The sequence below is a fragment of the Trichomycterus rosablanca genome, chromosome 17 (assembly GCF_030014385.1).
Source record: "Trichomycterus rosablanca isolate fTriRos1 chromosome 17, fTriRos1.hap1, whole genome shotgun sequence".
Taxonomy (NCBI): domain Eukaryota; kingdom Metazoa; phylum Chordata; class Actinopteri; order Siluriformes; family Trichomycteridae; genus Trichomycterus; species Trichomycterus rosablanca.
This window is the reverse complement of record NC_086004.1, coordinates 13122015-13140650: the sequence shown is the minus strand read 5'-3', so window position 1 is coordinate 13140650 and position 18636 is coordinate 13122015.

Below are 18636 nucleotides of genomic sequence, written 5' to 3'. Positions count from 1 at the left end.
TTGCTTTGAGACAATGTCTATTGTAAAAAGTGCTATATAAATAAATTTGACTTGACTTGACGTTTGAAGACCCCACCCACATAGTCCAGCATCCCAACCTAGCAGAAACGTGTCTGCTATAGGCACTGCCAATTATACCCGCTAGATGGCGCCCAGTCGACCGGTGGCAACGCCGAGTTTCAAACCGAGGAGTTCAGAATCTTGGCGCTGGTGTGCTAGCAGAATATCCCGCTGCGCCACCTGGGCGCCAATATATATACATTTTTTAATTAGAAAAGATATTAGAACATCTAATCAGCACAATTTTACAATTTCTTTGTAACTGATATGCTCTCCTTGTGCTGTAATACCAGCATGCACTTGTTCTGATATGAACTTCTCATTTTGTGCAAAATCAGATAATACATATCATACCATTGTTCCAAAAAGCATTTTTTAATGTTACTAAATTATACTGTGTTCATCTGTCCCAATTAATGCTCACTGGAGTTTAGGTCAGGAAGCTCCATGACAGTCACCACTTCTTGATTTTCTTTGGAAACTGTAGTTTCAAAGCTTTGAGCTGTGTTTTGGGTTACTATCCTGGTGCAGTATGAATCCTTCTACACAAAGATCAAAACCACAGGGTATAGCATGTCTCTGAAGAATGGTGTGGTACTTCTCCTTTGTCAGGGTGTAGTTAATTCTGTGCAGATGGCCGGCTCAAGAGAAGTCAAAACACCCAGACTTGAAAACTCCAATCATCATGGTTCACTGTTGTTTTTATACACTATGGTTTCAATCTCGCTCCTGTTCTCCCTAAATAGAACATATTTTACTATTTTAAATTCCAAACTTGAAATCTGAGTTAAATTGACCTTTTTCAGACATGTAACTGTAAAATTGTTGTATATCGTTGCTCATGCCAGGGGTTTTCCCACACTGGTTTAGGAGATGAAGAAGAAGATGTACTTTATTTGTCATATATACATATACAGTTGTACAGTACAATAAAAAATTATTTCTTCGCATATCCCAGCTTGTTTTGGAAGTTGGGGTCAGAGCGCAGGGTCAGCCATCATACGGCACCCCTGGAGCAGAGAGGGTTAAGGGCCTTGCTCAAGGACCCAACAGTGGCTGCATAGCAGAGCCTGGATTTGAACCAATCTTCCAGTTGACAGCCCAAAGCTCTACCCACTAGGCTACCCCTGTCCCCCTAGTCAGGGATGGCTACTTGTACTTTAAGACCACTACCTTCACAAACCTCACTATAGTACAACAAACTATACAAAAGTCAATGGGTCTAAATACTTTCTAAATACCCTACATACAGAGGATACAAGCGGTGAGAGGGGAGGAGTAGTGATTGGTCGTGTCTGAGATACTGAGAGAGCTTATGGTCCTGATTTAGCTCCATCTGATTTCCATCTTTTTGGTCCTCTCAAAGAAGCTTTAAGGGGAAGAAGAGTTTCATGTGATGATGATGTGAAAGCAGCGATGCATCAGTGGCTACACGCTCAACCAAAACCATTTTTTGCTGATGGCATTAAAAAGTTGGTACGACGCCGCTCAGGTGGAGCAGCAGTAAAAACACACGTAGCGCACAAGAGCTGGGATTTCGAAAACATCATATCAAGTCTCAGCTCTGCCATCCGGCTGGACTAAGCAGCCACATGAACAACGATTGTCCTGTTGTTCATACAGGGGTGGGGTATTAAGCCGGATAGAAACTCCTCGTAACTGATGCACTACGACCTCTGCTGGCTGATTGATAGCGCCTGTACAGAGGCGGGGAAAGAGTGCGGATCAGGGTGTGTCTCTCTGTACACAGGGCTGATTCGCATATATGCACTCACCTAGTGTGGGTGACAAAATGCATATGGTTGGTGGTGGTGGTTACAGTGGTGGTTACAGTGAGTGGACACGGTATTTAAAAACCTCTGCTGTGTCTGATCCACTCATACCAGCACAACACACACTAACACACCACCACCATGTCAGTGTCACTGCAGTGCTGAGAATGATCCAACACCCAAATAATACCTGCTCTGTGGTGGTTCTGTGGGGGTCCTGACCATTGAAGAACAGGGTGAAAGCAGGCTAAAAAGTTATGTAGAGCAATAGATGGATTACAGTCAGTAATTGTAGAACTACAACGTGCTTCTATATGGTAAGTAGAGCAAAATAGTACATGCTCCCCTTTCTTACCCCTGTTTACCTCATTTATCAATCAAAAAGGACTGCTTTAGAACCCCCATTGACCAGATGGTGTTTGAGTGGAACCCACTTTCAAAACTAACATGGTAATGACATGGAATGTTGTTCTGGTATAAGTGTGTCAGGTGCGGCTGTGTTGTTGGGATTTTTAAACATGTCAATGCTGGGAGAAATCCAAGAGCAAATCCAAGAGCATCCTGTGATCAGAAAGTCTTTATTGATAAAAACCAAAGGAAGATTAACACATTGTGCCTAAAAAGTAAATAGCTGCAGTCTCTAACTGTACACCTATAACAATTGCTTACATGGTGTGTTCCTAATAAAGTGGCTAGTAAATTTAAACAGTATTTAAAAAGTCCCAAGAAGACTGCATTCATACCAGAACAATCACTGCAGTAAAGGTGTACCTAATCAAATGCTCATTGAGTGTACAATATATTAACACACACAACCTAAAAAAGATGAGTACTATGTTCCTACCATGTTCTATTATTACCTCTCTAACAATAGATGAAAAAGGTTGCCACAACCACTTTTATCTGTTAGGCTTTGCCTCTGAACTTGTCGTCTGAATCCTTTTTCCTGGAAAACAGAATGCCATGCAACACTTTTCCTCCCAGTAGTGACACCCTGAGGATAGGACGTCACCATTCTCCACACTTCCTTCAACCCAGGCCGCAGACGGGGAGTGGGATGAGGGAGGTGGGAGAGAAACAGACGGACCTACTGGACTGCTTTGATCTTCGTTTCCTGTCTATTATTTACCTCAGTTTCTCACGAACCTTTTTTTCTAGTTCGCTTTGCTTGATTACCTCTCGCTTCCCTCACATTTGGCCTGGCGAAGACAATACATGGCTGTTCAAATGTTTTTGACAGGAAACTATAAAATTTCTGTTGTCACAGGTCCAGTGAAGTACAACTGTTATGAGGTTTTAGTTTTGGAATTACAAGTTTTGAAAAAAGAGGAATAAAATTAAAACAATTTCATGGAGGATGGATTTATTATGTCTTATATTATGCTTACATATAGTTGTACATATGTTTTTAATGGCAAAAACGAGACTAGCAGAATTTATAAGAGCTCTTTAACATTGGCCTTGTATTTTGTTGTGCATCTTTCATTTTCCTGAACGGCCTTTTGCTGCCAAAACAGCCCTGACCCTTCAAAGCATGGACTCCACTAGACCCCTGAAGCATGGGCGGCTCGTTCCTTAGGGCGATCGGGCGACGCACCACCAAAGGGCGAAAGGGAAGAAATTTTTCTTTCACATTCAACCAGTGTTAAACTAGCTGTGACTGTTCTGGACAGTCTGTCTTGCCTCTGAATATCGTAGTCCAATCAGCGTCAACTTGTGTTCCGTACAGTACCGCCCCTTTTGGGCGATTTCAGTCTGATTGAAAATCGCCCCGGATTGCTCTCATAGACTCACATATTAAGGCACTTTTTTTCGAACTGTAGGCACTGCAATACAATCTGTATGGGTTCCGGGAGGGCTTGCACTTACGTGCTTGCTTCACACGTAAACTGGTGTAGCGATCTCGTCACCATGACTACCATTACCTCAGTTCGGAGCAACTCCATCGTGTCATTAAGGGAAATGCCATTCAGTCGTCGTAGTAATCAGGATAAATTAGCAACTAAAGAATTAGGGCCACCCAGACCAAATTTCAACATCAAGCAAGTATCTATAAAGGGGGGGAAATCATATAAGTTACAAGTAAATTACAAGTAAGTAGTATAATTTTTAAATTGTGAATTGTGATTGCACTTATTGTTTCTCCCCAATTGTTTAATTGTACTTCTTTATTCATTGCACATCAGCCCCGATTCCAATTTTTATTCTGGATCTGCTGCACCTAAAATAAAATGCTATCTGATGAAGACTGAATTAAATTGTTAGTGTGAAGGCTTTACTTCATTTTATGATTAATGGTAAAGCTGGTTTGTCTCCATGTTCAAAGTTATTTGTGAGGGCAAACTGAAAGATGACTTAAGATGTTAATTATTTAAGCTTTAATTTACCCATTGAACGGGTCACCTTGGCCATCATCGCAACAATTGCCCACCCTGAGAGATGTCCTGCTGTAGTATCTGGCACCAACATGTTAGCAGCAGATCCATTAACTCCTGTAAGTTGTGATGTGGGGCCACTGATGTCAGTAACTGACATTACTGTTACTCTAATCTGACCACATTTTTCAGTAACCAGTAATCTAACGCGTTCTAACTATTTCCAATCCAGTAATCAGATTAAAGTTACTTATCCAAGTTACTGTGCGTTACTATTTTTGTGTCTCGGAGAGTGACGTCTGGCCTATGCGACAATTAAGTCATGAGCTGCGTCCGGAATCGCATACTTACAGAGCATGCACTAGATTGGAGGAAGTATGCACTACTCGGCCGGTAAAGAAGTACATACTTTCAGTACAGAAGTATGCAGCATGCACACAACACTACTACGTACTACACGTGGGGACGTGATGACATAATATCACCATAGTTACAGACTCATTACAAACCCCACTCGCCAAAACTTTTGGATATTTATCGTCTTTTTGTTATTTATTTGTCTTTAAAAAAATTTATTTTATTTATCTTACTTACACTTGTGAACAGAGGACTTAGTTTTCCACGTCTTTCTTGTTTCTTATTTGCTTCGATCGCCTACGCAGCTCCAGTTGCATTCTGGCAGCTGCTGAATGTAACTAATAAAGTAACCTGTAATCTAACTTAGTTACTTTTAAAATCAAGTAATCAATAAAGTAACTAAGTTACTTTTGAAATCAAGTAATCAATAAAGTAACTAAGTTGCTTTTTAAAGGTAACTATGCCATCACTGTGTGGGGCCTCCATGGATCTGACTTGTTTGTACAGCACATCCCACAGATGCTCTATTGGATTGAGATCTGGTGAATTTAGAGGCCAAGTCAACACCTCGTTGTTGTGCTCCTCAAAACCATTCCTGAATCATTTTTCATCAGGGAATATCGTTTCCATGAAAAGGTGTACATGGTCTGCAACAATGCTTAGGTAGGTGGTACGTGTCAAAGTAACATCCACATGGATGGCAGGACCCAAGGTTTCCTAGCAGAACATTGCCCAAAGCATCACACTGCCTCCGCCGACTTGCCTTCTTCCCATAGTGCATCCTTGTCCATGTGTTCCCCTTATTATGTAATATTATATGTCTGATATATGATATAAGTAACAGCCATAACATTAAAACCATCTCCATGTTTCTACACTCACTGTCCATTTTATCAGCTCCACTTACCATATAGAAGCACTTTGTAGTTCTACAATTACTGACTGTAGTCCATCTGTTTCTCTGCATGCTTTGTTAGTCCCCTTTCATGCTGTTCTTCAATGGTCAGGACCCCCACAGGACCACCACAGAGTAGGTATTATTTGGGTGGTGGATCATTCTCAGCACTGCAGTGACACCGATATGGTGGTGGTGTGTTAGTGTGTGCTGTGCTGGTATGAGTGGATCAGACACAGCAATGCTGCTGGAGTTTTTAAACACCTCACTGTCACTGCTGGACTGAGAGTAGTCAACCAACCAAAAATATCCAGCTAACAGCGCCCCGTGGGCAGCATTCTGTGACCACTGATGAAGGTCTAGAAGATGACCCACTCAAACAGCAGCAATAGATGAGCGATCGTCTCTGACTTTACATCTACAAGGTGGACCAACTAGGTAGGAGTGTCTAATACTGTAGAATGGACAGTGAGTGGAAATGGTATTTAAAAACTCCAGCAGCGCTGCTGTGTCTGATCCACTCATACCAGCACAACACACACTAACACACCACCACCATGTCATTGTCACTGCAGTGCTGAGAATGATCCACCACCTAAATAATATCTACTCTGTGGTGGTCCTGGGAGAGTCCTGACCATTGAAGAACAGCATGAAAGGGGGCTAACAAAGCATGCAGAGAAACAGATGGACTACAGTCAGTAATTGTAGAGCTACAAAGTGCTTCTATATGGTAAGTGGAGCTGATAAAATGGACAGTGTGTGTAGAAACAAGGAGGTGGTTTTAATGTTATGGCTGATCGGTGTATGTAAATGTGTAGGAATATAAAATAGTAACCATAAAATAAGTGACCACAGTATGATCTGGTGCATATAGGATGCTAAGTTGATCTGAGGGATGTTGTGAGGAGTGTGTAAGGATTGTGTGAAGTGGGATGATAAAGGTAAAGGGCAGGCAGTAGCAGGACCTCGAGTGAGGGGCCATTAATCTTAGAGAGTCTGTGCCACCGAGAGTCTGACCGTTATGGCCATGCAGCCATCGCCTTGACCCTAAAACGCCAGCAACACAGCAGATCTGCTGAAATAGCAGCTAGAGAAATCAGAAATCGCTGCTTTTAAAAGCAGCATTGGCAGGATTGTCTTTAGCCAGGGGAAAGCACTAAAAAGAAGCGCTGCTGGGGGTATCTTTATAAATCAGTTTAATTTCTTGACTTTTTATTTTAAATGGATTTTGATGTTCAATTAACAGGAAATGTGGTCAGTATTATGAGCATAAAAATTCTAATAAACTATGAAACACAGACCACTTTTAAAAAATAGATTACAAAAATGTAGACATTGTTATTGGATGCATTCTAGGAACAAAACCCTGACCCTAACCACTGTTTACACTAGGGCCGGCACCGATCCGATACGCTGCATCGATATCAGTCCAATATTGGCCAAAATTACTGGATCAGATATCGGAAGAAAAAAAAAAGAATAATCCGATCCGATACTGTTACTTAATGTAAATAACACTTAATGTAAATAACTCTTAATGTAAATAAGGCCATTGTTTGTGTATAAATATATAGGACCAGGACCACTACAGAGTAGGTATTATTTAGGTGGTAGATCATTCTCAGCACTGCAGAGACACTGACATGGTGGTGGTGTGTTAGTGTGTGTTGTGCTGGTATGAGTGGATAAGACACATCAGTGCTGCTGGAGTTTTTAAACACCTCACTGTCACTGCTGGACTGAGAATAGTCCACCAACCAGAAATATCCAGCCGGCGGCGTCCTGTGACCACTGATGAAGGTCTAGAAGATGACTTTACATCTACAAGGTGGACCAACTAGGTAGGAGTGTCGAATAGAGTGGACAGTGAGTGGACACAGTATTTAAAAACTCCAGCAGCACTGCTGTGTCTGATCCACTCATACCAGCACAACAAACACTAACACACCACCACCATGTCAGTTTCACTGCAGTGCTGAGAATCATCCACCACCTAAATAATACCTGCTCTGTGAAGGTCCTGTGGGGGTCCTGACCATTGAAGAACAGGGTGAAGGCAGGCTAAAAAAGCATTAAACACCACCAAGAATAGATTTACCACCACGGCAATATATTTACACACAAAACACTGGGTTAAGCTAACCTAATGCTACGATAATGCTATGACAATTTGCCTTAGAACTAAACTGTGCCCAAAAAATATAAAAGTTCATGCACATTCAACAGTGGTTAATGGCTGCCGCTCAGGTGGCGCAGCGGTTAAGTATGCTAGCGCACCAGAGTTGGGGTTTCGAATAAGGGGTTAGAGGGTAAGAAAGTCGGATCATAGGTCATAACTAGTGCAATTGCGGCCCCTGACTGATGGCGCCTGCACAGGGCTGAGGAATAATGCTGATGGGGATGTGGCCATCCATACACAGTGCCCGTCAAGTGTATGAACTCGACTCGTGGAGGTGAAAAATGCAGTCTGTACTGACTGTACGTGCCGGAGCGGTGAAGGGTCGAATCAGTATAGAGGACGCATTCAGGGTAATTGGACACATTCTCTGAAATTCCTGAATCTTTTTACAATATTATGTACTGTAGATGGTGAAGATCTAAACTATCTTGCATTTAGAAGTGTTCTGTTTGAACTGATCAACAGTTCTTTGCTTGCAATGGCTGATTCCCATTTTTACCCAATTATGATAACCACACCTGTTACCAGTTTGATAATATTTTTATGAACAGACCCTGCTCCAGCTTTTTAAATGTGTTGCAAGCATTTAAATAAAATTAAAATGTGTTTATACAGTATTTACAAAATATAATTAAGTTAGGCAAGATAAAAAGTACTTTTGCATTTTACAAACTGTCCCAATTTTTATTATAAGAGACCAACTAGATTTTAACTGTTAAACCTAAATGCACAGTTCACACATCAGCTCTTCAGCAAATCTACGCCGTTGCTTACCATCCATCAGCGACCCAAATCCACAGATCTTATTTCCTGATCTTATTAGAGTGTTGAGCATATTCCACTGGAGTTAGTGGGCTGTTGATTCCGGTCCCAGTCTGCAGATGAAAGGAAAAGTGGGGCACCTGGTCATGGCGGGAGAGGAGAAGACTGGCTGTTGCGTGTTTGAAGTCAGCAGTTGGGAGTTTGATGACAGAACAGTCTTTAGGAATTTAAGAGTCGCTTGGAGTGAGCTTCCCCCCGGATGACACCCCAGGAAGGAAGTTTTTTTTTTTTCCCAAGAACTCTGCTTTATTTATATTCCATATTTTCATCAAGGGAATCTTGGGAGAAAGTTTTTCCTGCTAGGTACATTAGTTTTTTAGAGCTGCAGCAATATGTTTGCTTTTATAGCCGTTCTTTTCCATTGTGATACACAACTGTTACTGCTCTAAAAGGGTTGAATAAGTGTAGATGCTACTTTCCATGAGTGCATTTACATAGATTTAATAATGGACATGCACATCATACCAGTTTTGGGATATAATTGATTTCTGTAACTGTTTCTTTTTGGTAATAAAATAATAAAACAAATGTGCCTGTTTTTACCCTAATATACACACATATACTGTATATACAGTGTATCACAAAAGTAAGTACACCCCTCACATTTCTGCAAATATTTCATTATATCTTTTCATGGGACAACACTATAGACATGAAACTTGGATATAACTTAGAGTAGTCAGTGTACAACTTGTATAGCAGTGTAGATTTACTGTCTTCTGAAAATAACTCAACACACAGCCATTAATGTCTAAATGGCTGGCAACATAAGTGAGTACACCCCACAGTGAACATGTCCAAATTGTGCCCAAAGTGTCAATATTTTGTGTGACCACCATTATTATCCAGCACTGCCTTAACCTTCCTGGGCATGGAATTCACCAGAGCTGCACAGGTTGCTACTGGAATCCTCTTCCACTCCTTCATGATGACATCACGGAGCTGGTGGATGTTAGACACCTTGAACTCCTCCACCTTCCACTTGAGGATGCGCCACAGGTGCTCAATTGGGTTTAGTCCATCACCTTTACCTTCAGCTTCCTCAGCAAGGCAGTTGTCATCTTGGAGGTTGTGTTTGGGGTCGTTATCCTGTTGGAAAACTGCCATGAGGCCCAGTTTTCGAAGGGAGGGGATCATGCTCTGTTTCAGAATGTCACAGTACATGTTGAAATTCATGTTTCCCTCAATGAACTGCAGCTCCCCAGTGCCAGCAACACTCATGCAGCCCAAGACCATGATGCTACCACCACCATGCTCGACTGTAGGCAAGATACAGTTGTCTTGGTACTTCTCACCAGGGCGCCGTCACACATGCTGGACACCATCTGAGTCAAACAAGTTTATCTTGGTCTCGTCAGACCACAGGGCATTCCAGTAATCCATGTTCTTGGACTGCTTGTCTTCAGCAAACTGTTTGCTGGCTTTCTTGTGCGTCAGCTTCCTTCTGGGATGACGACCATGCAGACCGAGTTGATGCAGTGTGCGGCGTATGGTCTGAGCACTGACAGGCTGACCTCCCACGTCTTCAACCTCTGCAGCAATGCTGGCAGCACTCATGTGTCTATTTTTTAAAGCCAACCTCTGGATATGATGCCGATCACGTGGACTCAACTTCTTTGGTCGACCCTGGCGAAGCCTGTTCCGAGTGGAACCTGTCCTGGAAAACCGCTGTATGACCTTGGCCACCATGCTGTAGCTCAGTTTCAGGGTGTTAGCAATCTTCTTATAGCCCAGGCCATCTTTGTGGAGAGCAACAATTCTATTTCTCACATCCTCAGAGAGTTCTTTGCCATGAGGTGCCATGTTGAATATCCAGTGGCCAGTATGAGAGAATTGTACCCAAAACACCAAATTTAACAGCCCTGCTCCCCATTTACACCTGGGACCTTGACACATGACACCAGGGAGGGACAACGACACATTTGGGCACAATTTGGACATGTTCACTGTGGGGTGTACTCACTTATGTTGCCAGCTATTTAGACATTAATGGCTGTGTGTTGAGTTATTTTCAGAAGACAGTAAATCTACACTGCTATACAAGCTGTACACTGACTACTCTAAGTTATATCCAAGTTTCATGTCTATAGTGTTGTCCCATGAAAAGATATAATGAAATATTTGCAGAAATGTGAGGGGTGTACTCACTTTTGTGATACACTGTATACACTGATCAGCCATAACATTAAAACCACCTCCTTGTTTCTACACTCACTGTCCATTTTATCAGCTCCACTTACCATATAAGAGCGCTTTGAAGTTCTACAATTACTGACTGTAGTCCATCTGTTTCTCTGCATCTTTTTTAGCCTGCCTTCACCCTGTTCTTCAATGGTCAAGACCCCCACAGGACCACTACAGAGCTGGTATTATTTAGGTGGTGGATGATTCTCAGCAATGCAGTGACAATGACATGGTGGTGGTGTGGTAGTGTGTGTTGTGCTGGTATGAGTGGATCAAACACAGCAGCGCTGCTGGAGTTTTTACATATTGTGTCCACTCACTGTCCACTCTATTAGACACTCCTACCTAGTTGGTCCTCCTTGTAGATGTAAAGTCAGAAATGATCGCTCATCTATTGCTGCTGTTTGAGTTGGTCATCTTCTAGACCATCAGTGATCACAGGATGCTATCTACGGGGTGCTGTTGGCTGTATATTTTTGGTTGGTGGACTATTTTCAGTCCAGCAGTGACAGTGAGGTGTTTAAAAACTCCATCAGCGCTGCTGTGTCTGATCCACTTCTACCAGCACAACACACACTAACACAACACCACCATGTCAGTGTCACTGCAGTGCTGAGAATGACCCACCACCCAAATAATACCTGCTCTGTGGTGGTCCTGTGGGGGTCCTGACCATTGAAGAACAGCATGAAAGTGGGTAACAAAGCATGCAGAGAAACAGATGGTCTACAGTCTATAATTGTAGAACTACAAAGTGCTTCTGTATGGTAAGTGGAACTGATAAAATTGACAGTGAGTGTAGAAACAAGGAGGTGGTTTTAATGTTATGGCTGATCAGTGTGTGTGTGTGTGTGTGTGTGTAACACACAATTAAAAAGCTTCTTGCCCAACTCTGGTTTGCTTCTTAATTTATTTTTTATGTGCAAACTTGATACTTTCCAGACTTAATAGTATTGTCTACATATTCTTACTAATGCTATGGTAAGTTTTTTGTGAAGGTCATTGACAAGGTTTCATTTTAGCCTGATTTAACCATTCCAGAACAAGTCTGATGTGTTTTTGGGTCATCGTACTGCTGGAACACTCATTACTCCAAGAGAACAAATTAAAGTAATTTTCCTCTTCATTATTTTGTCCGGTTTCACTGGCAGCAAACCAAAGTATAAAACTACCACCACTATGCTTGATGGGTTTACTTTTCTTCTCAACAAATAGTAATGGTAATTGTGGCCAAAAACCATAATCTTTGTTTTATCTGACCACAAAACTCTCATCCAAAATAAACCGAGGAGCAAATAGAGATTTTTTATAAAGCACCCTCAAAGCCAATTGCAGTGTTAAACTTGCTTGAATGTGGATGGTGACACATGTAATCCAGCATCTTTTAATTCAGAGCCTAAGACCTGCATCTGACTATATAAGCAAAGCCCAATAACTGGGCAAATTAAAATAGATTATGCATTGCAATTATATAAGTTATTAAGCATATTTAGTTAGTTAAAATATGTAGTTTAGTTAAAATGTAGTCATGGATACATACAGGCTCACAAATCCAACATGTACATTAATTGAATAAGCTAAATACTGAGCTGAAATTTCCCTAAATCAGATACATTTAGGGAATATATTTAATCATTCATTCATTATCTGTTTAACCACTGCTTTATACTATTGAGGGTCGCGGTGGGTCTGATTTATTGGGCAAAAAGTAGGAAACCAGGGACGAACCTAGGACCTTCTTGCTATGAGGTGACAGTGCTACCCACTGACCCATCGTTCCACCCACATAGGGCAAATACACGCATGCACAAACACACACCGAACACACATATTCCACTAGCACACCAGCACCAAGATTCTGAACTCCTCGGTTCGAAACTCGGTGTTGCCACAGGTCGACTGGGCGCCATCTAGAGGGCATAATTGGCAGTGCTTGCAGCAGACACGTTTCTGCTAGGGCGGGATGACCGGACCATATGGGTGGGGTCTTCAAACACTGTGTAAGAACCCTGATTAGCAGATAGAGAGCTGCCTGTGCAGAATGCATGGGTGAAAAAGGGTTCCACTAAGGGCTGCGCATGGGTCAAAGGAGGCATGAGCAGCAATATACCCACCTCGACTGCAATCAGGGATCCACTAGCAGCGGAAGACAAATTGATTATGCTAAATTGGGAGAAAATGGGACAGTAGAAAAAAAAATCCAGGCTCTGCTTAACTCTTAACTCTGTCTGCTCCAGGGGCGCTGTACAATGGTTGACCTTGCACTCTGACTCCAGCTTCCAAACAAGCTGTCTACGCACAAAAAAGCATGCAGATTTGAAATTTACCAACATTTTTAGTGCATTGTCTCAGATCTGATTGATTTTCAGATTGAATTCAGGTATAACACTTCTTACAGAGGTGCATATGGCAGGCTCATGCATCATTTCAACCTGCAGCCATATTTATCAACTTCATCCAAAGATGTCAATATGATCATGACTTGTGGACATGGACATTTATGCATGGTCACTACTCACCGAGGACAACATGCTGATTAGAGCTGCAGCTCTCCGTCATGATCTGCAGACAAGCCCTCCATCATTATCTATTATTAACTCAGGACAGTGGGTGATAAATTAGCCAATCATCAAAAGGGACCATATCATTCACTGCTGTATCATCACACACAAACAGTGCTGTTGACTGACCGTTGGCCCCTGCATGAGGCTCTGACTCCCCCTGGACTAGACTGAAAGGCAAATCAAAGAAAGACAAATCAGTGAGGGCATTCACCTGTTGACCTACCTGTCATTTAAATCAAGTGGCAGAGGGCGGCCCGTTCAAGTGCAGATAACTTAGTGCCATCGGTCCAAACACATGATGACGTGTCTTTTTTCCAGTTTTTGGAAATCTTTTCTTAGCTTTAGACAGAATTATAATAACCCATCTAATTTCTTACAAAATTAATAGAAATCATAATTAGTTAAAATGTATTTATGCATTTAACCAGAATTAGGTTGCTGTACACAATGGCCATGCTTTCTTTGTTTTATTATTTCTTTTTTATGAAGATTTCCTTAAGGATTCTATTTTATTTTTAAAGTTTGATATTGGGCATGTTCTCTGCTGGTACATACTGTGTTATATTTGAAGGCCACATACACATGTGGTAGAAATTAAACAGGAAAATTGTTAACAGTTAATATTTTAACTGCTGGTTTGGTTCTTGACTTCAACTTTTTTTTTTCTCAACACAAAAGTGTCTCTAATATTCACAATCCACAATTTGACTGTCATGACTGCTTATATTTTCTATAATTATGTCTGTAAAAGCGGCGGCACCGTGGCTCAGTGGGTAGCACTGTCGCCTTACAGCAAGAAGGTCCTGGGTTCAATTCCTAGGTGGGGCGGTCTGGGTCCTTTCTGTGTGGAGTTTGCATGTTCTGTCTGTGTTGGGTTCCCGTTTAGCAACAGACGTCCTCTTCAAAATCCAGCAGGGTTTTTAATTGAGTTTTTAATGGTTTTTAATAATCAAAAAACGTGACAGAACTTTAACGGAAAATCTCACCACTGCGTCAATTGGTCCATCGCGTTTGATTGACATCCACATCTCCCAATTGTAGACACTTTATACGACACGCCGTAAAACAGTGTTTTTAGTTGTGGCAGTAGTAGATGATTTTTTAAAATGCTAAATGTTTAAGTAGATTGGTGTGTTTTAATTTCTGAATGGCCTTATTTACATTAAGTGTTATTTACATTAAGAGTTATTTACATTAAGCAACAGTATCGGATCGGATTACACGTTTTTTTTCTTCCGATATCTGATCCAGTGATTTGGGCCAATGCGTGCCAGCCCTAATTAAAAGCTACTCTGTACACCTGGAGGCAAAGTGTTAAAAACGTACCTGGGACTAAGTTTAAGGCTGAGTTCTCTGTTTGTTAGTCCTGTTTGGAATGCAGAGTTTCAGCTTTTTTTTGGTTCAGGTTTTGTTTTGTTTACTTCATAAGTTCATTCATTCCGTTATCATTTCTTTGGTTTTGTAGTTTTTCTGCTACAGTATTGTTTCACCTTAAGCCTATTGCAATTGTGCTCACTATTTTACACTGCAGGTGTAGGGTTACACCTGGCAACTCTGTCACCACCCTCAACATAAATATAAACTTATTTGTTATACATACAAAAGTCATAATGTGTCCATTTGAAATTGATATGTGCACTATATTAAAGAAAAAAATAAGTTGGAGAACACTAACAAAATACTATTTTAACATTATGAATAGAAACAGAACGAGATATTGAAACCTTAAGCATTCAGACGATCAGGTCTCCTGCCACCAATTAATTAATTACAAAATTAGGTGGCATTTGCACAAGACTCTGGAGAAATCAAGAGCAGGAAAATTACTTCTTTTATGTCTCTCTTAGTGAGCTCTTCCATTCTGTCATCACTTGATTAATTTTCTCAAGGTAATTCATAACAGGAGCGTGCATGTGGAAGCTGTCAATGTGTAGATGTATCTATTCATCACCTAGGGGAGAGAGAAAGGCTGTGTGTATGTGTGTGTCTCAAATGAGCCTATGGGTAATTTTGACACAGGGGTGCGGACACGGGAGGCCGGGCACACCGTGTAAACAAGATGGTAATGTCAGATAAGAGAGGCTGCTGTTAAATGACAAATGGCTAATAATGCTGAAGGACTACAGCCAGTGAGGAAGTCTATTGATTATCCTTATTACCCAAAACATCTGTCTTAAGAGAAGAACAGGGGGAGGAAAAAGGAGGGAGGGAAATTAGCTAGCCAGCTCCCAACTGATGGACTGATTGCTTTGGGGGCCCTGAGCGGGACAAATGTATTTACATACGCCCACGTCCAAAAACACACATACACAAACATACATACATCAGCACACACATGTAGACATGCATAAATGACTATTGCTACTAATATTCTATTGATAAGCACAAAACCACAAATAATTTTGCTGTTATGACATCATATTATACAAAATGTATGTAGCTCCACTTAAAAGCATTTAAAAGCACTTTGTAGTTCTACAATTGCTGACTGTAGTCCATCTATTTCTCTACATACTTTTTAGCCTGCTTTCACCCTGTTCTTCAATTGTCAGGACCCCCACAGGACCACTACAGAGTAGGTATTATTTGGGTGTTGGATCATTCTCAGCACTGCAGTGACACTGACATGGTGGTGGTATGTTAGTGTGTGTTGTGCTGGTATGAGTGGATCAGACACAGCAGCGCTGCTGGAGTTTTTAAACACCTTGTCCACTCACTGTCCACTCTATTAGACACTCCTACCTAGTTGGTCCACCTTGTAGATGTAAAGTCAGAGACGATCTCTCATTTACTGGTGCTGTTTGAGTTGGTCATCTTCTAGACCTTCATCAGTGGTAACAGGACGCTGCCCACAGGGCGCTGTTAGCTGGATATTTTTGGTTGGTGGACTATTCTCAGTCCAGCAGTGACAGTGAGGTGTTTAAAAACTCAATCAGTGCTGCTGTGTCTTATCCACTCATACCAGCACAACACACATTAACACACCACCACCATATCAGTGTCAAAGCAGTGTTGAGAATGATCCACCACCCAAATAATACCTGCTCTGTAGTGGTCCTGTGGGGGTCCTGACCATTGAAGAACAGCATGAAATGGCGCTAACAAAGTATGTAGAGAAACAGATGGACTACAGTCAGTAATTGTAGAACTACAAAGTGCTTCTATATGGTAAGTGGAGCTGATAAAATGGACAGTGAGTGTAGAATATATTTATATATATACTGGTCAGCCATAACATTAAAACTACCTCCTTGTTTATATGAGAAGCATTGGACCATGCTATATAAGAAGCATTTCCTGCATATCCCAGGGGTCATAGCGAAGGATCAGCCATTGTACAGCACCCCTGGAACTGAGAGGGTTAAGGGCCTTACTAATGGTCTCAACAGTGGCAGCATAGCAAAGCTGACATTTAAACCAACAACCTTTCAACTGATGGCCCATTTACAGCTTTCCCCTCGAGGCTACCACTCTCCCATCTATACAGTTACAGTATACAAGCATATGCAGGTTATAATAATAATAATGCCACTAGAGTAGTAGTTGTTTAAACCATCATAGTTATACAGTGTAACTTTTTAAAAGGTTTCTGCTGCATGGTGTGAAACTGCATTCTTCTAAGTGTAATGTGCTGACTTCTTCAAGCCAGAAAGGTCTGCCTGGGTCACCACAGGATTGCCCATCTAAGCAGAGCTGAAATGAGCCCACCTTTCTTTTGCTACTCCACAATGTGGCTGAGGTCAGGCTGACTATACTGCAAAGCTTTTTTGTTCCAGAGCAGACATTCCTCTATAAATCAACCTTAATTTATTATATTTTAGACATATCTCATTCCTATTGTATCAGTATTTTAAGGTAAACTGCAAAACAGAAACACAGCGACCATAGTCACATGTATAGGTGGTACTACAGTGCCAAAGACATTTACATCGATCAGCCATAACATTAAAACCACCTCCTTGTTTCTACACTCATTGTCCATTTTATCAGCTCCACTAAGCACATTGTAGTTCTACAATTACTGCCTGTAGTCCATCTGTTTCTCTACATACTTTTTTTGCCTGCTACAGGACCACCACAGAGCAGGTATTATTTGGGTGGTGGATCATTCTCAGCACTGCAGTGACACTGACATGGTGGTGGTGTGTCAGTGTGTGTTGTGCTGGTATGAGTGGATAAGACACAGAAATGCTGATGGAGTTTTTAAACACCTCACTGTCACTGCTGGACTGAGAGTAGTCCACCAACCAAAAATATCCAGCCAACAGCGCCCCATGGGCAACGTCCTGTGACCACTGATGAAGGTCTAGAAGATGACCAACTCAAACAGCAGATAGATGAGCGATCGTCTCTGACTTTACATCTACAAGGTGGACCAACTAGGTAGGAGTGTCTAATAAAGTGGACAGTGAGTGGACACGGTATTTAAAAACTCCAGCAGCGCTGCTGTTTCTTATCCACTCATACCAGCACAACACACACTAACACACCACCACCATGTCAGTGTCACTGCAGTGCTGAGACTGATCCACCACCTAAATAATACCTGCTCTGTGGTGGTCCTGACCATTGAAGAACAGGGTGAAAGCAGGTTAAAAAGGTATGTAGAGAAACGAATGGACTACAGTCAGTAATTGTAGAATTACAAAGTGCTTCTATATGGTAAGTGGAGCTGATAAAATGGACAGTGAGTGTAGAAACAAGGAGGTGGTTTTAATGTCATGGCTGACTGATGTACAGTCTAAGCAATTGAGGGTTGAGGGCCTTACTCAGGGGTCCAACAGTGACAATCTGGCAGTGGTGGGGCTTGAACCAGCAACCTTTAGATTATTAGTCTAGTACCTTAACCACTAGGCTACAACCACAACTTTGCCCTAGACAAAGACAAAACTTGAACAGAAATAAATCTATAAATAAGTGAATAAATAAACCTCTGTAGCTAAAATAACAAATCCAACCTCGTTGAGCTCCTGGAGCCATGTTTACATGCCACACCCCTCTCTCCAGGAGCACATGTTAGATGTGTTTCTGTTTAGGTTGGCAAGCCAACGCCCCCTCATGGTGATTGGTTACCGGCTAATTATGCCCAGCTAAACCTTGTCTGAGACAATAAGGTCAGTGCTATAAAGGAGGCAGTTGCCAATCCTACAACGAAGACTATTTTGGCTTTTGTTAGACTGTTTTTGTTTGCCTCGCCCTGCCTCGCCCTGCCTCGCCCTGCCTCGCCCTGCCTCGCCCTGCCTCGCCCTGCCTCGCCCTGCCTCGCCCTGCCTCGCCCTGCCTCGCCCTGCCTCGCCCTGCGCTTCTTGTCCATGCTTCTTGTTAGTACATGCTTTTTGTTTAAGTCTTGTTTGTCTTAGTCTAGTTCTCCTTTAGCTTTGTTTATGTTTGTTTACTGATTCTGTCTTGTACCATGTTGTAAGCT